At 40.4% G+C, this 25598-nt stretch overlaps 1 protein-coding gene across 2 annotated transcripts in view; it reads left to right on the top strand.

Moving 5' to 3' along the window:
- Nucleotides 1–339: 339 nt before the first annotated feature.
- The window catches only part of galnt1 (UDP-N-acetyl-alpha-D-galactosamine:polypeptide N-acetylgalactosaminyltransferase 1), a 54060-nt gene continuing 28801 nt past the window's right edge, over nt 340–25598 (top strand). The window contains exons 1-2 of one of the 2 annotated variants that reach the window (XM_003450940.5): nt 340–798; nt 16772–16884. The gene's annotated coding sequence lies outside the window, so the exon portion shown is untranslated. The remainder of the gene's footprint in view (nt 799–16771; nt 16885–25598) is intronic. The other variant, XM_019364913.2, reaches the window with a different exon arrangement.

The following is a 25598-nucleotide window of genomic DNA, read 5'->3' on the forward strand; positions in this document are numbered from 1 at the left end:
CAAGAATCACCCCCTGCTCATTTATACCGAGTGGTTAATAGTTATAGGCTCATTACCAGCACCATCTGACTGATCTGACTTTGGGCTTATTACTATTATCATTATTACTATGATTAGGACCTGTATAATGTGTCTTTTACAACACATCACTCACGTCACGCGAGCTCTAAATGCATCATTCACACTAACAAGTAAGTTTCAATCAATAAAAAATATGCGTAAATAAATAGTGGTGATCAATGAACTGAATTTCTCTCTCTCTCTTTTTTGGAATATGTAAAAATAAAAACAGGGATGGGATCAGTTACAGTATTTCTTCCGGGTTGTGATAGTCGAAGGAGGGATGAGCAGTGAGCATCACTGCTCCTGTGTTTGCTCCGCACATCAGCAACCCTGCTCCTCTCTCTCTCTCTCTCTCTCTCAGATCCAGGCAGAGGTTGTACGTCCGCTCCGGGAGAGAGAGCTCACACCGCATAGCGCTACAGCCGCCTGACACCGACAGTCCTACCGCACGCTCTTTTCAAATGGATGTCTCCCCCGTTCACGCCTTTTGACACCGGAAGGTGCTCCTGTAGCTGCGTTAGAAACACCTCATCCCCGGCTTGTTTTCTTAGGTAACTGCCTTCTCTCGACGACACAGAGAGAGCCACACTCACCCCCCTTTTCCTTCCATCGTTAGCCCGCTAAGCTAGCTAGCCCGCTAACTTAGCGGTGATACTTTGTACCGAGTCGGTGTCAGTTTTCTGCCTGCGGATTCTTTGCGCCACGGCTGAGGATAGAGGTGACCGGTCACTATAGGTAAGGTGAAAATACTTGTTTTTTTTAAAAAAAAACAAACTTAAACACCAATTGCAGTGATTGTCGTTTCCTCTCTTAGCCACATAGTCATTTTTGGAGGGTTGCTTCTGCCCAGTGACCCCCCTAACGTTATCTGGTAGCAGGCAAGCAGCCGCCGTTATGGCAAAGCGGGGCTTGTTGACAGAAGCAGCCGAGCAACAGGGATGCGATGCGACTCGCCGCTTAAGGCACAGATTGCCACTTGGCTTTCAGGTGAATTAACCGGTAGATGCTGCTCCACACGCCAAGTAAAGGGAAAGCTGGTTCCCCGATAACGGTTCTCATAAATACTTTTTTTTTGTTGATTTGTAGCACGAATCGGCCACTGCCGGGGTCAGTGCTATCGCACACTTGCCGCATGACTGCAGCGACTTCTTTCCCTACTAACGGTCAATTCAAATGAGTGATATAGTTATCAAGTTTTCCTGACTGCTCTGTGATCTCACCCAATGAGATGAAAAGAAAGTGTTTGTTTAACGTAGAGCATAATGGTTACAGTGGAGTATGTATCTGCTCTTCCCTTTGCTCGTTTCCTCCTTTCTGAACATTTTAATGCTTTATTGTTGCATCACAACCCGAATAAAATGAAGTGTAAACCCGGAATTTAACCTCTGATTGGTCTGTTGTTGTGCGCCTAATAGAGGTCAGATAACTTTAGCTGGGAAAGGAGGGGAAAACTAGCCAGTGCAAATTTTAACAGAGGTTAGTCACTTTCAGTGTAACGCAGTCACTAAAAAAGACTTTGTAAAGGGTTACTTAAAGCATGTGGGACCTGATGTGTGCGTGTATGTATGAGTGAAAGAAGAGAGAATGTGCGGGCATTAACAATGCTGTAATTATCTCAGAGATAAGAAAATGGATCCGCTATCAAGACTGCAACACTCGGCAGCTCTGCACAGCAGAGCTGATGAAGCTGTAGGATTGACAGGGAACCAATTAAATTAATCTGTCATGTTCCTTAAAGGGAGAGAAAAGAGGAAGCATGTATTATTTATCCTCAGTGTGTGTGTGTGTGTGTGTGCGTGTGTGCATGCGTGTGTGGCATTGCCTGTAAGAGTGCAGCAGGAGAATATGCTGTGTTGCTTGAGGGAAGCTGTGCTGTACCTTGTTCACTACCTGTAGCAGCGGTCCCATGGTGCAGGCGAGCTCAAGGCTTTGATCATTTTTAACAGGAATATCTGTGTGGTAGCGCTGAATACCAAGAAGAAGAACTAACCTGACCATATAATGCTTGCTTCCTTGAAATCTATTTGGGAAGTTGAAGTTGTGGATTCATAACTGGGGTTTTGTGCCATGTTGAGGATCTTTGCCTCAGAGCTGGATATCTGAACTCAGGCTTGTGTTATAAGGCATGACTGTCCAGCTCTGAAAGGAAATGAATCATGTTCCTCATTTCAAGGCCGTGGAGTCTGCATGATGTGTTTCCTGCCCTGTGTTGCGTTGACTGTGTGCTCAGCCTGTAGCAGATGTGCATCCGTGTGTGTGTGCTTGTGTGTAACCATGTTTGTCAGGGCTGATTTGAGAGTGTTTCAAACTGGGAACATTTTGGCCAATCTGCGGGACGTTCAGCACTGGGAATATAACAAAATTAGTTTTTGAAGTGAATGAGATTAATTGAGGAGGGAAAAAAGTGTGTGGGGAAAGTACGTCACTGTGGTTTTAAGCCATATAATGAGTATGACTAAGTAATAGGTTTTGTTTGTTTTTGCTGCATAATCTACTGCAGGTGGTTATAGTCATTGCAAAAGCATGTTTTTACAAAACGTCTAAATTATAAGGGACAGTTACAACCAAAATGTCTTAGCCTTTTCCCTATTTTTAATCACAGTGAGAAATTAGTAGCTCACGTTTTCATTGGCTTTGCAGCTGAGTAAATAACCGGGAAAGTGAAGGCGAAAATCACTGCTGTCCTGTTTGCGTGTTTGTTAGTGTTTGTCATCAAGCGTGGCTGTGCCGCATTTATTGCTCTGAGCTGCTCTGGAACAATAGCTCTATTCTGATCTGTGTCTCCGGAGGGAGGCAGCAGCATTCGGGGACGCTGGCGATCTGTGTGCCAGTGAGGCTTGGTTTGGGATTGGGTTTCCACAGCCACCTGGAGCTCAGAGCACAGGAATGCCATTGTTCCTACTTCCAGACTATGACCGGATCGCACACATGCACATAAAGAGATACATGTGAGAGGAGCTCATACCAGCCTGCCTGTTGCCCCCCAAAACCTGGGTAATACTGCTTTGTTACATTGGTATTGCTCACGTGCACAGCCACCATGACCTGGAAGTGGCTGCTGAGCGTGTGAGTGCTTTAAATATCAGGGAGCAAAATTTGCAGTTCCACTCCTTGTGCGTTGTTCATCTTGCTTACCACCTAACATAGGCCTGTGAAGTAGGTGAGAAGTATTTAATAAAGTGTAACTAGAACTGAAGAAATTGCCCAGTTAATCATTTTGTTATTGCTTCTCACAAGTAAAGTTGGCAGTCGTTTTGCCCGCCGTGGCAAAATTCTGATAGCAGCTTCTCTAGTGTGCGCAGTTGGCAGCCAAATCTGTGTCGTCTTTGTATTTATTTATTTTAATTAACTTCTACGATTTGCTGTGCTGCTTAGACAAAGACAAGACATCACCTCAAGGACGCCGTAATGATCAGTTTTCTGTGTTTTGTCATTTTCCGCTAAAAACAATAAGTCATTTAAATATGTATAATGATGCTAACCGTTTATTTGCAAGAACGAGAAGAAACTGGGACGCTTTAATCATATGGATGCATATTGTCATAGACAAAAGCCACTGGCGGCGACAGATTTTGTGGTATCTGTTGTAGCTTGTCAAATGTCACTTTTGCTTTCTTTAATGGAATCTCGCTCTCACATGAAAAAGACTGCACAAACATCAGCTGTCAGTGCATGAGCTGATTACTGCCTGCTTACCAACCAGCTACTCCACTAAGATGGGTTTTGTTGTTAATAATGTTGTCTGATCACACTCACATCAGACAGAATTATCTCTACCCTCTGCAGCAGTAGGTTCTGGCATTGACAGTGCAGCTGAAAGCTCATTTTCTTGTCACAGAGCAGAGTAGAGTTGCCATAAATTGGAAAAACATCACCAACTTGGAGCTATTATGTATAATATATGTTTGTTTTTTGTGCTGCCAAAAATCTAAAAAGTATTTTTGAGAAATAGACGTTGGTGGTTGAATTATAGCCAGTTTGAGCGTGCTACATGATTATTTTGCCTGTATTATATCTAGCCCAATATCAGAAAGAATTATCAAAAGCCGACAAGTCAACTTGATTGAGGGGGTGGATCTAAACATCTAAACCAAAGTTATGGTAAATCAGCTGTTCCGCTCAAAAAAAGGCAGCCAATATTAAGTGTAGCCCTGTAGCTAGTTTAGCTATATCAGATAGCAGACCTAAATGGCTGATCTTCAGACAAGTGAGAGAAGCTGAAAACAGAGTGTAACGAGAAGGAGAGAGAGGGGGACATTGGCAGCATTTAGCAGATTTTTTTCCCTGTTTCTCAGTCCTCTAGGGTTTAGGCAGACAAGTTTAGTTTTGTGCGCTTGTGTGTGTGAATGTGTGTGCTTGTGCTAGGCTATACGTGTGTGTCCTCTGGCTCTACATTGGGTCACTTTAGGGATAGAGTTGCATAGAAGTGGGTCAGCCAGTGCCACCGGGGAGTCTTGCCAGCTCCCTGCTCCTATTCAGCGTTGAACCGACTTGAGGGCAACACAAAAAGTGTGTCCGCATATGTAAGCATTGTTTCTGAGAATTAAATGTTGGTGTGAAAATCACACCCTTCACACTCAGCGATCTTTGCTGTGTCAGTCATTTACCTAACATGTTCCTTCCTCATTCGCTGCACTTTGACTCCTCATAAATATGCTTTGGTAAAAAAAACTGTAACTGCGAAGGCAAAAAGAGCAGCACGCCTATATGTGGCGCAGTATGTTTAAACTGCATATAGGACCTCTACAGATGATTCAGCCAGAGTGTCTCAGCTGGATGGACACAGTGTTTCTGCTGGCTTAATGATAAGGAAATAGGATTTAGCCCAGCATTCAGCGGAGGTTTATTTCAACTCCTAGCTGCAGTCTCTTGTTTTCTGCTCTGGCTCTCCTCTGACAAGGAATTAATGGTCTATTTCTGTTTTTATTTCAGTTGCGTATGTAAGTCTTCACGAGGTAGCACCGAAAAACCAAAATATTTGCATAGATGAAGACTTTGTTTGTCACGGTTTGTCGGGAGTCACCCGTGACTTTTATCAAATACAAATACAAAAGCTAGTACTCCAGTAAACTCAGTGATGCTTAAAGTGTTGCAAAGTGGGTTTTTTTGTTTTTTGTTCCCCACAAGATGCTACAAACATCCATCCAACTTAGTGTCTCTGTGTAGAAGCTTTTGAACAACGTATTTATGCACAACGTGACAGTGTGCTGTGTAAATGTGTTAATGGGTGTGGTAAACTCACAAAATATGATCTGCCAACTCTGCAGTTTTTCTCTCTGCATGGTTTGTTACAGTTCATTGAGTCCGCTCTATAGTTCACAACTCATTTATTTATTTTTGTTGCTGTTGTTGAGCAGCAGCGTTTAGTCAGTTAATTAATTAGTCAATAAAGAACAACTTAACAGACAATTACTCTTATTTATTCATAATTTTATTTATTTTTCAGATGAATATTTTAAACATTTACTGGTTTCATTTTCTCAAATAGGGCAGCACGGTGGCACGGTGGTTAGCACCGTTGCCACACAGCAAGAAGGTCCTGCGTTCAATTCAATCAGGCAAGCAGGGTCTTTCTGTGTGGAGTTTGCATGTTCTCCCCGTGTTTGCGTGGGCTCCCCCCCCGGGTACTCCGGCTTCCTCTCACAGTCCAAAAACATGCACTTTGCGGGGATAGGTTAATTGAAAAATCCAAATTGCCCGTAGGTGTAAATGTGGGAGTGAATGTGAGTGTGAATGGTTGTCTGTCCCTATGTGTTAGCCCTGCGACAGACTGGCGTCCTGTCCAGGGTGTACCCTGCCTCTCGCCCTATGACAGCTGGGATAGGCTCCAGCACCCCCTGCGACCCTGAAAAAGGATAAGCGAATGGATGGATGGATTTTCTCAAATATTCAAATATATTTGAAGCTTCTATTTGTTCAAATAATAATCTGTACAGTTTGAAATGTTTGAAAAAAATATTTATTATTGCTATTATTACACATCAGCTACAGAAATGTAGCACAAAATGGCAAACTGAAAAAGGCTGGTCAACATGTGGACCATTGTACAGCTAAAAAGCCAAAGATTTCCTTCATGACTTGGTGGAGAACCAAAAAAACCCCACAATGTTATAATTGATTTATCAGGTAGCCATAAATACACCTTTCACATGGTTACTAATGCAGTTTCATATCCATTGCATGCGCGACTGTTTGATTTTAAAAGGTGATAGTATGTCTATATTGTGGCTATAGTTCCTGTTACGTGGCAAAAAGAGGAAGCTGGAATGCTGAGGCTGGAACAAAATGAGTCCTTTTTTGGGATGTGAGCGTTTATTGGTTTGAAGAAATTGTGGCAACTTAAACGCCTAATGACAAGTGCCGGTAGCCTGCTACTGTTTGCTGCACAGAGAAAGTACATAGCTTTAAAAGTCACCTTGAAAGTCTCAGTAGAGTGAACTAATACAGCATGCAGCAGCTCAGCATAGTCACATTGAGTAACAGTATACAGTGTTATCAGCTTTGCTCTGACAATTCCCCTCTTTGTAAAAGTGTCCTGTTCGTGTGTGTCCGTATCTCGCTCAAAGCATCTGTTTCACTCTGAGATACTACTCGACAGAAGTAGTTTCCATGGTGACAGTCGTGCTCCTTGCCCCCTCCCTCCCCCTCCTTGCTTGCCATAGGAAGAAGTGGTGTATGTTCAATTACTGCTGACTCATGGAGAAACAGTAGTGTGGTCCATAATTAGACAGACACGTCTCTTCTCTGGCTTGGAACCAGTTTGTGTCCCTTTTAATATTTTACACTCTGTTTGTTTGCGTGTGTTTTGGCTCCTGTATTCGGCTTTCAGAGTTGTTTGTTTTGTTAGACTTTTCTGCCAAGGGATTTTTCTAGTCAGTTTTCCCTGCTTGTTTTGACTGATTATGCCGTTAAAGTTAGAAAAAGATTTCTGTAAATTTGGTTTGAAAAAGTGGGACATACTGATGTAACATGATCTTCTAAAGCTGTCAGCCTCAACTTAATGAAGCTAGCAACAGGGTGTTTTTTTCTGTTTATAGTGTGAATCTGATAAGTATGCACGTTTTTCCTGTAGGAACTTATTATAAACACCACTTCTTCTTTCACAGCACAGAAGTTAGACAAACAGTGCTAGCTTTTAAGTCCTTTCATGCAAAATTCTCTCAGTAGTTGAAAAGTAAGTTTAATTTGCTGGACATAGTCCTGGTGAAAAGTCCAGAGCAAGGGAGAGCCAGTTGGAGAAATAGTTTTGCACATGTGCAAAGTAATTTGAGAGAAATACCAGTGCAAACCTGAAAGCTGTAACTCCCTTTAGGGCTATCTGGTCTCTTGTGAATAAGGGAGGACTTACTTAAGTAGCCCTTCTGCTATCAGATTAGATACTCATTTGCGACAGTATTATGACAGCATGACACAACCCACCCAACGCTTCTAGTGCTGGGTAGGTTTTGTCAGGAAGCATCTGCATAGCCAAGCACACATACAGTCTATGTTATACTCCGAACACCCAGCGACCCGACAGCCAAGTAGTCATTTCTGTTATTCTTCTTTGACATTCACCTCAAGTCCACCAGTTGGCGAGCATGCGTAGGTGGTGCACTGTAATGTAAGTTCTCAGCATGGTCAAAAAACAGCCGGGCACTTGGACATCTGCATGGATGCTTGTGTTAAGTGGACTATAAAAAAACTATACTATAATCCCTGCTTAAGTGAAAGGTGTTAACTCTGGAAACACTGAACTCGTGCATTTTCTCACTGAAATGGTTGAATGTTCTGTAATCCAAAAACCAGCTCATAGAATCTCTAAACATCTTTATACTTGCTGAAATTAACCAGGGAGAAAATCTGTCTTACAGTCATGAAACCCACAGCTGATGAGCTCAAAATGAAAATTGACTGAGAAAATCATTCTGACTGCTTCCAAGAGCCCAGCAGATGAGTGCGTGCGCATGACTGATACTCAAGATATCATATTTCATGTTTTACTTACATCCGAGAAAAGACTTTGTCCACTTCTAATCAGGGTACTACATTAGAGTCAGTGAATCTCAAGAACAAAATAGGCCTTACAGAATAAGCGTTTTAAATACTCTTGAGCAGTCTAGGAGTATTTTGTGTGTGCACGGTAGCCTAGCTAAGTTGTGTATAATTGACCTCTGTGGGGATATTTGTTTTCTGCATTTAATCCAGCCTGACTGTCCAGGAGCAGCTGGCAGCTACAGTCCACTGTACAGAGTAACAGTCTCTGTAGTGCCTCATGGTCCGCAGTACTGGCTAAAGTAGGGCCTGTTTGTACTTGGATGACAGCTCTTAATGTGTCTTTGTTCACAGTGCTTTGAACAGTTAAACGTCTTGTTGTGGAAAAAGTCACCCTCTTTAGATAATGGTGATTAAAAGCTTTTAGTCACTCTTATTACATGACAACAGCTAACAAAAAATGAAACAAATAACAGTTATCTCACACCGCATGTGGGTAAAGAGGTTAAAGTTTGGCTTCGAGAGTCAAACAAAATGCATAGAGATAACAGATGGATCACTAGTGACTACAGTTATATAACAGTATTAGTTTATACTTTAATTTCCTTCAGAAATGTAGATTACAAACGTAAATTGGAATTCGCTGCCAATGCTTGCTGTTTGAGTGTTATATAGTTAATTGCTGAGGAATCTTTTTAAAACCCTGGGGTTTTCTCTGTGTGCTTGTATATCTTGTGTAATAATGGGTGGGGGATATAATGTTTGCTTCGTGACATATAAATATGGTTATATTAGACCTCAGGCAAACTGTTTGGTGGCAATAAAAAATGCTCAAATGCTTTTGCTTTTTGAACATTTAGCTGCTAATTCTCATCGTGTTTGCCTGTAGGCTGATGTTAGTCTCGGCCAAATTATTCAAGGGCAGCACAGGTAGTAAAAAGGAAAGATAAATAAACAAAGCCAGGCTGATGCTGCTCTTCATTTTCTTAATTTAAATGTTTTCAACTCTACTGGGAGTAAATTGTGCTTGTTCTTGGTTTAGTTTTCACATGTTTCAACAAAAGGACACTACACTCTCAAAGGTTTTACCACAGTGCCATTCTCAAGGTTATATAGATCATTTATTGATGCGAATATAACTGAAGGCAACATTTGTATCCTATATTATTGGTAACAGAGAGAAGCAGTGGAGGGCAGAAAGGACTGACACTGCTCTGGAAGCTCTGTGCTCTGTCTTAGCCATGTGACAGAGTGAGCTATCTGCCCGGGGCTCACCCTCACGAAGGCACAGCTCTCTTCTCTGCACACACATATACACAACTGTCCATCTTTGCCTCTTATCTAGTGTGCACATGTGTGTGGGTCTGTGTTGTTTTGTGTGTTAGGTCTCTGAGTGAGCTTGTTGTAGCCCAGGCACACTGATAGTCATATCAACAGTTAGTTTAGGCTGATGGACTGCAGAACTACTCGTCCATTGTCCTTTTTTTTTTCAGGGTGTGTGTGTGTGTGTGTCTGCTAAGCTATCAGAAATTGTGTTTCTACAAGCCACGAATGTCAGATGCACTGTGTTCATGTATCTTGGGAATGTGTGTGTTGCATGTGATGCAGTGTAATCTGCCACAGGCTTGGATGTGGGTCACTGTGGCTGCAGCTCCACGGGTCAGAGAGAGACAGCATCAGGGATACTGCCTCTGTACTTGCTGCACATGGGCTAGCCTGGGTGAAATATATTTCACAACGGTACAAAGTAAAAGAAGAACCAAGCTACACTTGAGATGTGATTTGAGTTTTCTTTTTCACATTTGCCTTAAGCAAAAATACCATGGTATTTTTAGTTGTTCAAGCCATTTTCAGTATATTTACATGATTAAAAGTGTTACTTATGGGCACCTAAATTTCTGTGTGGTAGATCTTACAAGAAAAGAGTCTACAGAGGCATACCGAGATATAAATAGAGATGAAAATTTACATGACTTCTTAATAAGGTTAGATATGAAAGAGGATGACCAGATTAGTCATCCCTGCAGCTCATAGTGGATTTCACCTGAAGTAATTAAGCCAAAGTTATTGCTGAACATTTAGAACCCACAGTGAAACTTATTGGAGGTTATGTAGTGTGATGAGGGGTGTTAGGATTGTGTGTGTGTGTGTGTGTGTTTGTGTGTGGGTGGGTGGAGGGGCTATTGACCTCATGACAGAGTTGGTTAAATGAAGTATTGATACTGCTGGCTTTGTTAGGAAGTCTGTGTGTGTGTGTGTTTATGTTTGTGCGCATCTGCAGAATTGTATGTGTGTATTCAGATATTTACCCAGTGATGGATTGTGCATTTTGCAGACGCCAATAGGCAGTAGTGTGTCATAGATCAAACAACTTGAGCTGGCCCAGTGGTGTTAAATTTGTTTGAGGATTATTTGAACAAATCATGCAAACAGACAGGCAGGTTATGCAAGGCTGCCAACTGCCAATCATGGAGAATGATTAATAGAGAATGTCTTTATTTCCTTGTTAAAAAGTTGCTTTAGTGACATTTTCATTTTATTTTGTAAAAGGTTTGCTTTTTGTTGCAGCCTGAGGCCATAGATACTTTTTTTCTTCTTCTTTTCCCCCCCAAAAAGCACGTAGTGACAAATCTGTGGACACTGCTATTCTGTGACCAAATGTCTTGCCCTCCGGTTCTCTCTTCATCTTCTCTGTTCACCTAGTGACAGAAAGCAGAGAGCAACAACACCACAACAGAGGCTGTGCACTGTCAGAGGAGGACATTAACAAAGACATTTTGTCCCTTCTAATTTCCTTTCTGAGATGATTTCTTTCATGTATCTCAACCTCAGACTCTTTAGTTTATGTTTTCTAATTTTTGTCAGAAGGTGGTTATAAAAATGTGAATATTCAGCATTCAGTATTCACTGCTCCAGATCCGATTGTATTCATAACAGCCCTACTTCTTCTATGGACCAAACATGCTTTTCCATGCCACCTGTGCTGTTTATATGTATGTATTGTAGAGAAGGGATCTTCTTTTTTAGGCTTCCAAAACCATTTGGTTTTCTGCTGTTTTTGTGCTCATTTGCACTTCCTTATGCTAAGAGTAAGTGGAGCCAACTGCTGAAAGATAAGAACATTTGTGAGTGCAGTTCAGTTGTTCTCAATGCCAAAAAAACTGCTGCAAAAATGCAGTCAAAATTGGAAGTCTGCTGCTAACGTTTCCAAAAATATTTTCATCCAGTACAGTTCTTATAAACACTGTGTAAGCAGTCAGTCAACAACCTCACCAGTCCAACATCCCTGCTGTTGAATTACTTTCTGTGGGCCTGCACTGTGATGTCAGGCAGAGCTTATTTTCAGAAAGAGAAAGAGAGAGAATGGATAAATGAGAGGCAACTATCTTTCCCTGCTAATGCTAGTCATACGGTGGTTGGAAACTTAATTTGGACTGTGTGCAATCCACTTTTGATCTTGTTGCCTAGGTTGCTTTGAAATGGTTGCTTTGAATACAGAAACCAGGTCTGCAGCCACTTGCAGTCAGTTGCCGTCTTCAAAGCAACTTGTGTGACAGCGTTAAACTAACGTGGCAACAAGTCAGTTTGCTGTCAGTTTGCTATTGAATGGAACCAAGTTGGCCGTTATCTTCAATCTATTTGTGATAATACAGCAGTTATAACTGATAAATTGGGAAAAATTGCATTTCATTTGGAAATTCACATTAATTTCTTACATCCTGCCCAAACCCAAATGAAATGGGTGCTCACCAATCTTGCTTTTATATAGGAACAGAACCAAAACATAACAAGTTAGCAACCAGTTGAGTCAAGTCTATTTCAAAGAAATGTGTCTCACAAACTGCACTTATCTAGACAGATTGCCTCACTCTTATTGTGATCTGTTGGCAGTATGTTTGCATTTTTGAAGTAGACACCAAATATTGGCAGTCTGTCTTAGAGTGATTGCGATCAGGATGAGTGGGACTGCAATTGGTTTCAGACAGTTCTTCTCTCATCAGGTTACCTGTATGCTTGCATTGCTTGCCCACAGTCTCCATCAGAAAAAAAAAGGCAAACACGGATTTTGACTAGTCATAAGGAGTTTGCCATCTTATTTTTACTTTAGTGTTCCTGAACCATAAGATAGAAAGTGTTCTGTGACTAAATTTTATTATGTAATTGAAAATACTTCTAACTTTTCTTTTCAAATAGTTCCAAAGATATTTTCCTGAAATTACAATGTAGTTGCAGTGAGTGTGGCTAAAAGCCAGCTCATGTGATAGGAAACTGCATTAAATCCACATTTTAAACAAACCACAAAAGCAGTGCATTGCAGTGCCACTTGGAATTGCTAGGAAGTCTGTCTTAGATTGGTGAATGTTGCCGGGAGCTTTTGTGCACACAGCTGGGGGTATGCATGCGCTTAAGCTTGATCCTGTTAACACGGCGGCTGGCTAGAACAAGGGCAGAAGGGAGATATAAACCAAGAACAAATCCCAAGCATCCAGATGTTACCAAGATACACAGAGATGGATGGGAAAGTTGATGATAAATCTGGCCCGTCTAATCATTCAGGACAAAGAAGAGGGAAGGTAGTGTGTATCTGTGCTGTGTGTATTGTCACTACTGTTAACAGTCTCGTGGCCTGGTGCTCTGTTTCCTGCATTCTCTGCTGTGAGTAAACAGGAAGCAGGTCTCTGTCTTTCTGTTACTCGCTCTGTCCTTTTCTGTCTGTCCTTTGGTTCCTTTTTCTTCCTCTTCCTACACCCGCCTCCCTCTGCAAGTGCAAGCTGTATATGTGGAAAAGGAATAGGCATGTAGGTCCCAATGCACGTCATTAGTAAGGTAAGCAAAAGAAGCAAAATGGTGAGCTGTTTCATCCAGGATAAGTTTGACATGTTCAGGGATGTTGGGCCAGCTGCTTCTTACCTATTTTCTCTACACGCTATTCTTGGCGTTCCTGTTTTTCCCTTCTGGGCTTCCCCTGGAAAAATGTCAGAAATGGTGAGCTACGGCTGCAGTCACTTGTGATAATGTTGTTGTCATCTTTTGTTGCCTTTCCTCTAGTCCCTATTTAGCATTGATTTGGTGTTTGTGTGTGTATGGTGTGCTTCAGGCCCTGTAAGGCCTTCCTTTCCCACACCACTTGAACCAGGAGGTGATTGACAGAGCAAGAGGTCAAAGGGAGTGCTGAAAAGATTTGAACGGAAGGTGTAGTTTGTTCAGGATTGGCACAGCACTGTTTGTTGTTGCTAAGACCAAAGATGCCATCTTTAGGCTCCCATTGTTACAGCATATGCTACAAACAGAGTCACATAACGCATGCAGAAACATGAGCTAGAAAGCAAACACACACACACACACACACTTCATGCTCTTACTAAGCTACCACATAGTCTAAGAGAAGAGGCCATTCTTCCTGTCTATGAGTGGCTCCCCTCTACTCTGTGACTTTCTCTGGCAGTCTTTGGAGAGAGGGGAACAGTTAGGTCTAATGCTTAGACATGGCTGGTTGATCACAGTGTGCTCACATTGAGCTTTGAGGGATTGTGAAAGACTGATTTGACTGTCTGTTAGTTTTAGCTGTACCCACACTGCACTCTAAATTGTCCAGAACAAAGGTTGTTCCAGAGCTCCTCAACCTTGTTTGGCTGCAGTTCTCACACTTTAGCATGCCAGCTTTATCTTGCAAGGTGTCATGTTGGACCTTATGATATTCTCTTTATGCAAAATGTCTTGCTTACGGAGAGAGAACCTCTTATGCTTGCATGCAGAAATCTCTTCATTAGTCCGCCCATGAGCACCTCCTCACCTCTGCATTTGTTAGTCCGCCTGAGTCACTGGTATTTTGGATTTACGACAGGAATTACGTCGGGTCAAGCTGTATGGAAAGAGGCCTAAGTGGGAGAAGAGACTGTTACACTTTGTGAATTAATAACAGAGGGTGTTCTGTAGGGACTGAGATAGAGGCAAGAGTAGGGTGGGATGAAGACACAGCCTTTTGGCTCCTATCCTGCATTCTCTGGTTTGGTTCACAGCTGGAACAAAGAAGAAGGGAGATGTGCAAAACAAAGGAATGGCAAAGACTGCAGAAAATTAGAAATGCACAAACCTTTTGCCTCCTAATACTGATTGTGGTGTCTATAGTAGGATCTCCAAAAGTTGAATCTGTTCATCTGGACGTAGCGTTTTGTGGGAGAAACGTTTCGTCACTCATCCAAGTGACTTCTTCAATCTCTAGTAGGATATTTGGAACCACAAAAGCCTACCTTTGGGAGAGGAATTTCTTTTGGCAAATTCACTCATTGACATCATTCATATGTTAGTACTAAAACCCCAACTTTCAACTGTACTTTTAATTTTTATGTATTTTTTTATGTACTTTTTTATGTACATCGTGCTAAAACGAAAAATCCATGAGATTTTTTTCTTTCTTTCTTTTTTTTTTTCAATGCATCAGCCATAATCAGATACATTTTTCCATATTTTTATGTAAGGCCTTACGGCGATAAAATTAGCTCACTGCAGTAAAACTGGCTCAGTCACATCTGGCTCATGTGCAGTGTCAGTGCTACAATATATGTAGGGCGTGTTTTGGAGTTATCTCATTTCTGAAGGTAAAAGCTGGTATGTTTTTGGTGCAGCAAGAAAAAATTAATGGCTATATCCCCAAACATAAAATAAAAAGTTCCTTACTATAAGTACAGAAAATACATAAATTACTTTATAAATGAGCCATTAAAATCAGCACTAAACTGTCACTGTGTTGTGCTTGGCTTGACTTATACGCGATAGATATCTAACAGTCTCAGTCTGTTATCATGCCAAATTCATGTGTTTTCATAATAAAGTTTGGCCTTCACAACCACGTTACACCTCTTAGCATGCAACAAAGTGGACACTCACAGCATAGACTTCTCTTTCTGCTCTCTGGATTAGGGTTCTTGTGTTGGCTTACATAATGTAAGATTTCACTGGCACAACTGTGTGTTTGGCAGTGTTTGGACAAGTCAATGCATGCTCACTTTCTCTGCCTCATACTTCTGTCCATATGTAAGCCAAAACAATGTGCCACTACATTTTACATGCCTTGTGAACAGTGTTTGTGTGTGTGTGTTTGTGTGCGCTTCATTTCTGAAATGGGGCATGCCTTGGTAGCAGGAGTATCTATTACAAAATCATTTTATGGTTGTAAAGTCAAGATTACATTTGTAAAAAACAGTCATTCAGAACTGTACGAACACTGAGGCTTTCTCTTATTTAGATTTTCACATTAGCTTATTATCATGAGCATAACAAAGGGCACTATTGCCAGACACTTTTCTCACAATATTCATTCTCTTATCATCACTGCTGTGCTTGCTGTCTGCCGTCTTGGGTTTTGTGGTTTTTCTCATCTTTTTTTCCACCCAGACATGTAGCGCTCATAAACTCACAGAGGATGAGACAGGTAGAAAGCGTTCTTACTTTAAAAAGAGCAAGAGGTTTGCACAGACAAAGACAGAGAGCGTTGCTATTTGCACTGCAGTGTTGTGTGGTCATGTGTGAGTGTGTGGTGGGTGTTCTGTAGTTTTATTTTGTCATTGTCAGGGGAATCTGATGAGTATTTTTAGAAGCTCTTGCTTGTCCTGCTTCCAATTTGCAGATGAATTACATTCTACTCAAACTTCGTGGAGGTTCATTTAAATCATGTAAAGAGTGAGAAAAGAAGGGCAGACGGAGAGACGGCTTACAATGTATATGAGAGATAAAGTAAGGGAGAGATGAGGATTGATGACTCACCCAGAAGCAGACAGGCAGACACCTTTGGTGGCCACGACTCTTCTCATACTGAGGCATACCTGCACTGCAGCACAGCCTCCTCACACTCGCTAATGCAGAAGTGTGTGGGCTGGCAGGAAGAGATTTATGGTATGGCTGCTTTTGTAATACAATACCTCAATATACACATATATACACTGGCTGGCAATATGAGGCCCCAGTGGACCAGAATGATGACTTGGCTTTAAAGTAGGCCAAGGGCCGGATTGAAGGACACGCAGACCCGCATACACACAGGCCCACTCTGAGTCATATTCGCTCTCATCTCTGCTCTCTGTGGACTTTTCAAAAATAGCAGATTAATCCAGTGAAATGAGCAGTTCTGAGAATTCGTCAGTTGTCTATCCCTGCTTCCCTCCGCCCCATCATCCCTCTGTTTCCCCGCTTGTTTGTTTTTTTTTATCCTGCTGCGAAGCTGGCGGTGTCTTTGGTTGTGTTTGACCTTTAGATTTCCGCTGGAAAGAGGAAGGATGATTGGTTTATGACATAATAAAAAGAGATGCGGACCTTGGATGCCAATTTTTAATTGACTGAGAACTTTCCAAAGTCCACTATACTGGCACGTTTGACTGAATCATGACTCATTTGGATAATTCGCTGAGTGGGAGCTTGCCTTGTGAGATTGTGTCTCTAACTTTGTAAACTTGCAGGAAAGAATAGCACCGTTATTGTACATGCACAGCCAAGAAGTGTGTTTTTGACTTCCTGTGGTTTTTTCATAGATCAAAAAATGTTGGTCTCCTTTCCCAGGCATTTGAAAAAATATTCTCCCTGTGTATGAATTCTGAGAACAATAAATAAATTAAGAGCTGTTTTAAAGCATTTTCTTATTCTAGTTTCATGATTGCATAAGCGTTTCCTCTAGCCAGCATGTTTGGTGTCATAGCACAATAAATATTTATTCTAAATTTATTTCTCTTTTCTCATCAAGGAGCATGCATGAGTGACGAGCAAAAGAGGAAGTGGGATCTCTGAAGCTCCGCCCCCTCTACTGGTGGAGCACCCTGCACATCTGACCAGAGACCCCTTAACTCATTTTGAAAGGTATGAATGAATGGCTACATGAAGAACGGAAACATATTGAAACCTAAAGGGCTGCGATTTTTTTTTTATTGTACTATGTATTGAACTGGATATATTAAACATATTTACCGGTTCATGCATATGTGGCTTTTTTTCTTCTTTTTTTTACTGACCTCAGCTCCCCTATGGTCACCCTTTCTTTGTTGTAATAAGCCAGTCTATCTTCTGGATGAAAAATCCAATTTCTTTAACAAGAGAAGTGCAATGGATAAAATTCAGTAAACATGAACCTCCTTTTAACTTGGCACCCCATATGATCCTGATGTATAACACAAACCAGATTTATTCACCTACGGGCAAAATAAAAATGTGTGCTTAAACTATTTTTGAGAAATTAAATGTTACATTGTCAAACATAAACCTCAGCACCCCATTAACAGCCAAGTGGCTCTTTTGATTTTGAGTGCTGACCCTTTTGATTGCAAATTGGTCACATTTGCATTCACTTTGACTCACTTCTGGTGCTCATGTTGCATTTCTGCTGCCTTTGTCAAAGAGGTTAGCTAAGTGAAAGGCTTTCCATTGGAGAGGTGGGTCTGCCTTGTTGTTGCCTGAGTGAAGCGGGCAGCAGGAGCGGTGCATGCAATTGTTTGTAAGCTGTATGGTTGGGTCCCCTTCATTAGCCTCATTCAGCTGTGCAATCATGTAGAAAGCCCAAGTTACAGCAGTTATATTTAGTGAGGAATATACATATCTACATAGCCAGATAGATACTTTATTGATCCCTAAAGGGAAATTACATTGTTACCGTAGCAGAATAAAAAAAGTATAGTTTGAAATAAGTAAACAAAATAGTTAAAGTGCCACAGGCGCATTGTGAGGGCTTTACTCTTTGACAGAGTGCAAAATGTTTATATATACAACAGTGATTAAAAAAAAAAACAAGAAAATAAAAAATAAAAATTAGGTCAAGGTAAGGAAGAGTAAAAAGAAAGACTGAGAAATGAAGACATAACAAGAATATAGCTAGAGTATTATTACAACTGTAAAATGCATGTCTGAGAGCTTCATCCAATCTCATATCACTTGTTTCGCTCATTTTTTACTATCAATAACTCATTAATGCGTCATAGAAACAGCTTGTAACAGTTATGTAACTGTCTTGTATTGTCTTCATAGTTCAGACTTTGCTATGATCTATTGTTTATGCACTGTATGTTGAACCCTTGAACAAATTTATGCCATTGTTCAAGTTTAAGTATTCTAATTAATGTGTTGTTAAACAGTTATTGAAAAACAAAAATTAAGGGTCATAGGTACATAAGTAAGGATTGAAATCACTGATTAGTTTGTAAATTGCTCCTGTTATCAATTTTGTGCCTATAAATGTGTCGAAACTAAAAGAAATTCCCCAAAATAGTGATGCGTGTCTTTGCAGCACGTTGCTCTCTTTATGACTATTTACTGTCTGCTGGCTAGGTGTGAAAAAGGGTAACGTGCTAAATACAGAGATGAGTAAAATCTGAAAATCCGAAGGCAAAATGTGTCACATTGTGTCAGTGTTGGAAGTTAATGTTAGCAGCAGATTCATTTGCAACACTACATTAGTGTTATTGGCTTCTGTGGTTCCCTTTCCCCCCCTGTTGCTGACATCCAGCAATGCCCTGCTCTGAAATTTACAAAGCTTTATTATATCTGATTTGTTACCGTATTTGAAACATCCAAACTACCTTTGGCACATAACTCTGTTGGGATGTTTCTTTGACCTTATCAGCTGCTCTAATAGCAACTATAAATCAAGCTTTATCAAGCTTTTTCTGTTCCAGGGAAATTCAGTTAATGGGAAGATTGCATTAGAGTTTTCTTAAGGAATTTTAAACGACACTTAAAGCTCTGCTGTGTTTGGTTCTAAAATGTGGTTGAGAAATGTTTTAAAGTCAGAACACTGATTATCAATACTGATAAAAATCCTAACAATGGCATAACATAAAGACGAAAAGAGGGTTGCCAAAGAACCGTCAATGCAACATAATGCAAACAATGCAATGCAACAATACAAAGTACTTTTCCTGATTCCTTGTTGTTATTTACTCTTGTATCTCTGTGTGCTTTATAATACAGATTAGAAATGGTGTAACACAACAGACAGTTTAATGCAGATGATAATGATAATGATTTTTTGTTATCGTTTTTGTTATTGTGTGTTACCTGGGGGCAGCTAAACATATGTCTGCGCATTGGTTTTTACACTGTGTGTATGTATTAAAATTGACCAGTAGCTCCACAAAAAGTGCAAAGAATATTACAAATATATCACATATTACGTGCTTGGGAAATAGATATGCTGACATGGTAAAGTGTGCTAAAAGTCATGCTTAATAGACAGCAATGCAGTTCTCTTACAAGTAGCTTTTGATATAAATTTTAAAGACATTTTCTTTCCTTTTTTTTGCCTAAGGTACTGTAAGACGTTTTACAGATAAAAGCAGCCACAAAATTGCAAGGTTGCACTGTAGCATAGTCTTAGAAATATAACCATTTTTCATATTTTAAGCTTGAAAAAAAATCAAAGCATATTGTTAAAGTGGTTAGTAGGCAGAGAAAACCAGCTGTGCTGTCAGAGACTCGTAAATCCCTCCTGCCTGGCATGAGGTATTGTAGGAATAGCAGCAGCTGTAATAGTAGAAAAGAGCCACAAACATACAGGGGGGAGACCAGACACACAAACCCATTGGGCCTAATGGTTCAGACTTTAAGTATTACAGGGTGATTAGGGAGTTTCTGTGTGAGTATGCATTAACACCAATTAACACACAGCCTGTGATGGTGTTTTAATTGTGTAAACTGTTGTATTATTTGTGCCAGTCAGTGTGATCAAAGCCTCCACTGTGTATACCTCTGCATCTTTGCGAGGCAAGTGCAAAAAAGTTAATAGTTGTTAAAAGATCATTTACAGCATACTAACATCAAACGGACCACCAGGATGATGCAGTCGTCTATGTGTTCTTATGTGTGTTGTGATCAATTTATTTTAATGCGTGTACACACAAAGCTCCACTCTCTTTCCAACCATCAGGGGAACTCCCCTCGTGACAGTAATGTATATTGATTTTGGCCAAAAAGGCCCCAGTGATTGGAGATTGAAGTATTTAATTCCACTTTGCTTGTGAGCCAAGTTTTGCATTGGTAATCAATTTCAGTTGGGACTTTTACGCTGCCATGGGCAGTTCTCTCTGTACTCCTCTTTGTTTTTTAAACTGATTTTTAAAACTTTTAACAACGTTTTATATAAGTAGTAGGGATAAATCCTCTGCGATAATATGGGGAATACATTTTTATGGGATATAAAAAGCATCTATGTTCCTTAGTGAGCACAACAACTTGGCAAGAACAGGCATGTCTGAGATAGATAGCGGGATGCCAACCTCTGATTAGGATTTCGTAAAAAGGAAGCTACTTCAACAACTTCCCACAAAACAGTGCTTTGCAAAATATACGAGAAAACTGTTCCTGATAAACGTGGAAACTAACTTGTTATACCACTTGGGGGAAAAAGACACCATCACGTACAACCAGGGTATGAAGGTACAGGAGGAGGAGATACTATCAGGTGGTCATGTGCAGGTTGTGTTATACTTTCACTTAGAATTCCAGGGAAAACTTCACCACTATTTGACTTATGCTGTGTCACTACTATTACCCTGTAATGCTGCTTCTGCTTTCACCTTGTGGCGAAAGATTCACACTTTGAATAAGGTAGTTTTTCATCAATGACAGTAGCTCATTGGAAAAGGATGGAAAATGTCCTTTATTTTGTTTGCATTAACAAACAATGGTTCCTGCAGGCACCGATAAAACATTTCTCAGCATTTTTTTGTCCTATATTGTCAGAATTATCAATATTGTAAATTTTCTTGAAATATCATAATATGATTTTGAGGCTGTATCACAAACCCCAATAGATATTTTAGATAGATGCTTCTGGTCCCTCAACTAACAGAATCTGCTGTTTTTCACTGTCATCCAGCTATGTGAAGATTCACAAACCAAATTTGGTTTTCAGCTCTGATATTATTTGTCATATTTGAAGAAGAACTGTCCTGCGGTGCCTCTTCCTCGGTTCATAGCCCAGCTTTCTTGTGTCACTGGTTCTCTGTGGCTAGACTGTCTCCGCTTAGGTTGTATTTCATCAGGAACTGTTTCTGCTTTGCATTTCAGACAGTTTATGTTACTCTACCAAATTATATTCATGCTTTAGGACAAATACCAATTGCATTTGATTTACCTATTGTTCCAGATACGCATTTTTATCACTTTAATAATTTAGTTTACTTTGATTTGTTTTTGGAGGAGATACAAACCCAGCCTCAGGGGGTCACAAGCTAATGCACTCCTAGAGCTGGTCCCAAGCCCAGATAAATGGGAGGGTTGCTCCAGGAAATCTATGCCAAGTCAAACATGCAGATCCATCCACTGTGACAAACCCATGGGAAATAAGGGAACAGCCAAAAATACTTTCTTTGGTTATTGGAAGGCCATGTTGGTCTGAGGTTGAACAGTGTTGAGGGTTATTTCAGTAATGGTACATTCTGACTAAAACACTTCTGGGGGCTCCCCAAGGTTTAACGACTCACAGGTGTGGTCCCCTGAGAACTACATTTCTTTAGAGTGGTTTCTGCTTGCATTCCCAATGCCAGTAGGAACCCCAACATGATTAAATATCCAGTTGGGAGTTGGCAGTTGGCATGGCTACAGCTAGGCTACATCCACAGTAACAAGCAGGGGGGTGCCATGATTAGAGGTGTGACTTTGTTGTGTTTCATGATTTCAAGTTAACATTTGAGTTGGAAATGAGACGTGCAACTGAAACCAATATAACTCAGCTTTACAAATGACTACTTTCTTTGTGTGTTAAGTTTACAAGTAGCTATTAACTATAGACAGAGGCTTCCTCCCTGTACTACCTATAGCTTCCAAAACCCAGCTAATAGATCATTTGTGCCTGCAGCACAGATTGTGTCCAACAAATTATGCCAGATTTGATTTGCTTTGATTTTCATATTGATGCCCCATGTAGTTTGGAGGAAGTGCTAAAGGTTTTTATGGCTTTAGAATTGCAAAAAGGGTTCCTTTAGTCCAAAAGCAGCACCTTGTGCCTTGTGAGTTCAGTTGTTCTTCATTTAGTGTTGATAATCAATGGGTATTACCTGGGATGTTTATTACGGACCTCAGAGTTTTGCATGCAGGACTCTAGTGGGTAGCTGACATCTAGTGATCTCCTAACAGCTGATGGTCCTGCCAAGACAGGTTTGATTAAACTGGTGAGATAGCTGAAGTTTCTGAGTTTCTCCTAAATGCCAAAAATGCTTATTCTGCATGCTTTTTGCTTCAGTGCATTTGCTGCCAGATGATAGTTTACCAAGGCAATGTTTTTAAACGCCAGGTACTGATAGCATCGGGTATTTCTTAATTTGAATTTCTATTTGTTTTCCTGAGATTTGGGCTTTTTTTTTGGAAGCTCATGATTTTAAATTCATTGTAGTTGACTGTCAGTACTGCTGCTGGAGGCTGAAGTGCTGTTTTTGTCCCTGCTTTTTTTTTCTCCTTTCATTTTTTCCCCTTCACTAGCCTCTTCAAATTTTTATTCTGCTTTTATTACTGATATGAGCCCTGTTTGCTCAGGATCGGTATTACCAGCATAACTTAGAAATTACCCTCGCACGTCTGTGTGGGAAGGACACCTCGCACAGGAAAAGCAAAGTGTGCGTTTCGCTTGAGATAACTAACATTATGATGCCCAAAGGGGAATTCACACGCTACCCAGCAGTATGTGAAATAAATCAAGTCTGCCCCACCTTTACCTGCAGCAACATTATAACATGAACTCATGCGTGCATCAATAACTAAAATCTAGTAGTCATCCAAAAACATTCTATTACTCTGTTATTCTGCACAGCAATTGGTTTTATTTCTGGTGCATTAATAATACTCAAACTTGTGAATCTAATTTTACATTTTGAATGCAGGCGTTTCACATTAAGCTTGAATAATGATATGAATCCTCTGGCTTATATGTGGACTATTTTTTGACAAATATTGATTGAAATCTGTCTGGCCCCTCGGTGAAGACTGAACTATTTGTAGGTTGCCACATAAAACTGTTGAAACTGTTGAAAGATACTATCGTATCAGCCATTCCATCCTACTTGATGGGTTTCATCTTGACCTTTATGTGAATGACTTTCCATGCTGTGTGTAAAGAAGCAGAAAAGAAGTCATGATAAAATACCAAACACACACCCCAAAAAATTCTTTGACGTTATAAATTATGGATTAGGATTGTTGACAACCTCTGCGTTCCTCATGTACTGCTGGTCATTCGAATAAGACTTTACGTCGACTTAATTGTTTTTAAGCTTCTACCTGCTGTGCTGATTTGGAGAATGTTTTAATTTAAACCCTCTAGCAAAATGGAATCGAAAGCCTTTCTAAAAATCAATAAAGCATGCAAAGATTTTACTATTGTTTTGTGGCGTATGTGCTGATTAATTAGAGTGTGTAGAGTGGAAATGTGGCCAGTAATACCGTAATTTGGTAAAAAGCCAATTTGGGTTTGCTCAGGGGAATGTTTTCAGTGAATAAGGTCAGGAACCAGGCATTGATAATACTGGGGGGTTGACTCTGCTTACACAAGTGGCTTAGTAGTACGTGCGGTCTGATATTTCTCAGCTCTGTAGTGGGGATAAAAAAGCCCCAGGCTCCACATCTCAGGAAAACAACCAGACTATAGCACTGACGGGAGAATGAAACTAAGCAACTGAAACAGGGCCTGTTTCAGCTGAGCGCTGCTGTGTTTAAGCACATCTGTTGGCTTGATTTAGTTGTTGTTGTGAGTGTTGTGAGATTGGAAATGTTGTGTCTGAGATGACGGCAGTTAATCTTGACATGAGCCGACGTTGGGCACTCCTTTACTGTGCTCAGGTTAATCTTAATTGTTAGATGGTATGTAGAAATGATGAAATGTTCTCTGAGTCGCACCTTTTTCTTTCAGTGAGGTGACTTTCATGCTGAAATGCCACGACTCTCACAATCATCACTGCAAAGATATTGATTTTGGTGTATTGATTATTTTTAGATCATTACTAATATCAGTTTTGAGGCCATAGCAAGGCCATTATCAATACTGCTCTTTAACCATGCGTTATCTGTCATTTCCAAATACATTCGCTGGTCACTTCATTAGGTACACCTTGTTTGTACCAGATTTGGACTCCTTTTTACCTTGAGAAGTGCCTTATTTCTTCATAGCAGAGATTCAACGAGGTGTCCCTATCAGCTCAAATCAGTCTGTATATTCTCCTGTATCTCTGACATCAACAAGGCTTTCTCACCCAGAGAACTGCTGCTCACTCAATCGTTTCTCTTTTTTAAACCATTCTTTGTGAACTCCAGATGGTGGGAAAGTCCCAGTAGATTACTGTTAAAGCAGGTATACCTAATGAAATGGCCGGCAAGTGTATATAAATAATAATCATTGTTATTTTAAGCCCCTTTCAAAACAAAGATCACACATGAGTAAAAAAAAAAGAAAAAAGAATGTCCACCAAGTCAAAAAGTCAAGTTAAAATCATTAAGAATTCATGTGACACGTGTAAGACAATCGAAGTGAGTAAGCCGGTTTACAGAGGTGCTATGTGAGACGGGATCCATGTTAAAAAATGGATTAAATAAAATAATATAAGAGTTTTTCTAAATAAACATCTAACACTGATCATTGAGACCCATTAAAATTTAAAATATTAGTCAGTTAGAAGGGGAAAAAACTGAGAAAAAATGTAGGACATAAATCAGTAATCAATCTCAGAGCCTCACTCATAACCTATTAATAATGCAATCCTGTCCATCTGCAGAGCAGCTGCCTGACTCCTGACATCCTACATTAATAGAAAGTTGAACCTGTTTTAGTGCCTTAGAGTTTGTAGCTCTTGGTTCAGAAACTAGTTTAGCTAACTTTGCATGTATTTTCCGCTGGAGCAGAGAGCATTGGCGCAGGAAACAGGATTGAGTTGACCTCCACTGCCCTTTTCTGACACTGTTTCCATCTCCCTTATCTATTTCCACTGATGCAGCTAAGAGCATGTCGTGATTCGACTGGGAAAATGATATTTTGACTCATGGGGGATTTTTAAGTGATGATTGAATTCTTTGAGCTCTACAGGCTTGCACTAATATCAACTAAAATATCCACTGTCACCAATTAATCTTGTGGTTAATTAATTATAGATTGCAGCCTAAACAAACTCTTTTTGTGTGTTTGTGTGTGTGTGTGTGCTGGGTTGTTCATTAAAGTGTCTTAGATTTTGCATTAGTCTGAATCGTCTTCATTTCATACAATGTAGCCTGTAACTCTGGCAAATGTATGTAGACAGCAGTATGCCATAGAAGTACCGTGCTCGGGATGTTTTTTAGGCCCACTGTTAGATGGACAGGGCGTGTATTTTCTCTCCCTTTCTCTTTGTTAACTGATGGCAGGTCTCTTTCACTCTCTCTCAGTCGTGTCCCAGTCCTCGGCTTGTTTTATTTCCTCGACGGGACCAGTCTATATTCTGCAGTCAAGGTTATGATCTGGATATTAAGCGAACCCAGCTGATTTGCCTCAGGCGCCTGTGTACTCCTTAGAGAAGCATGAAGACGGGGCTTCAGGCCACCGTGTTCTGTTTCTATTTCCCTCTCCT

This window comes from Oreochromis niloticus, linkage group LG11 (assembly GCF_001858045.2).
Source record: "Oreochromis niloticus isolate F11D_XX linkage group LG11, O_niloticus_UMD_NMBU, whole genome shotgun sequence".
NCBI lineage: Eukaryota > Metazoa > Chordata > Actinopteri > Cichliformes > Cichlidae > Oreochromis > Oreochromis niloticus.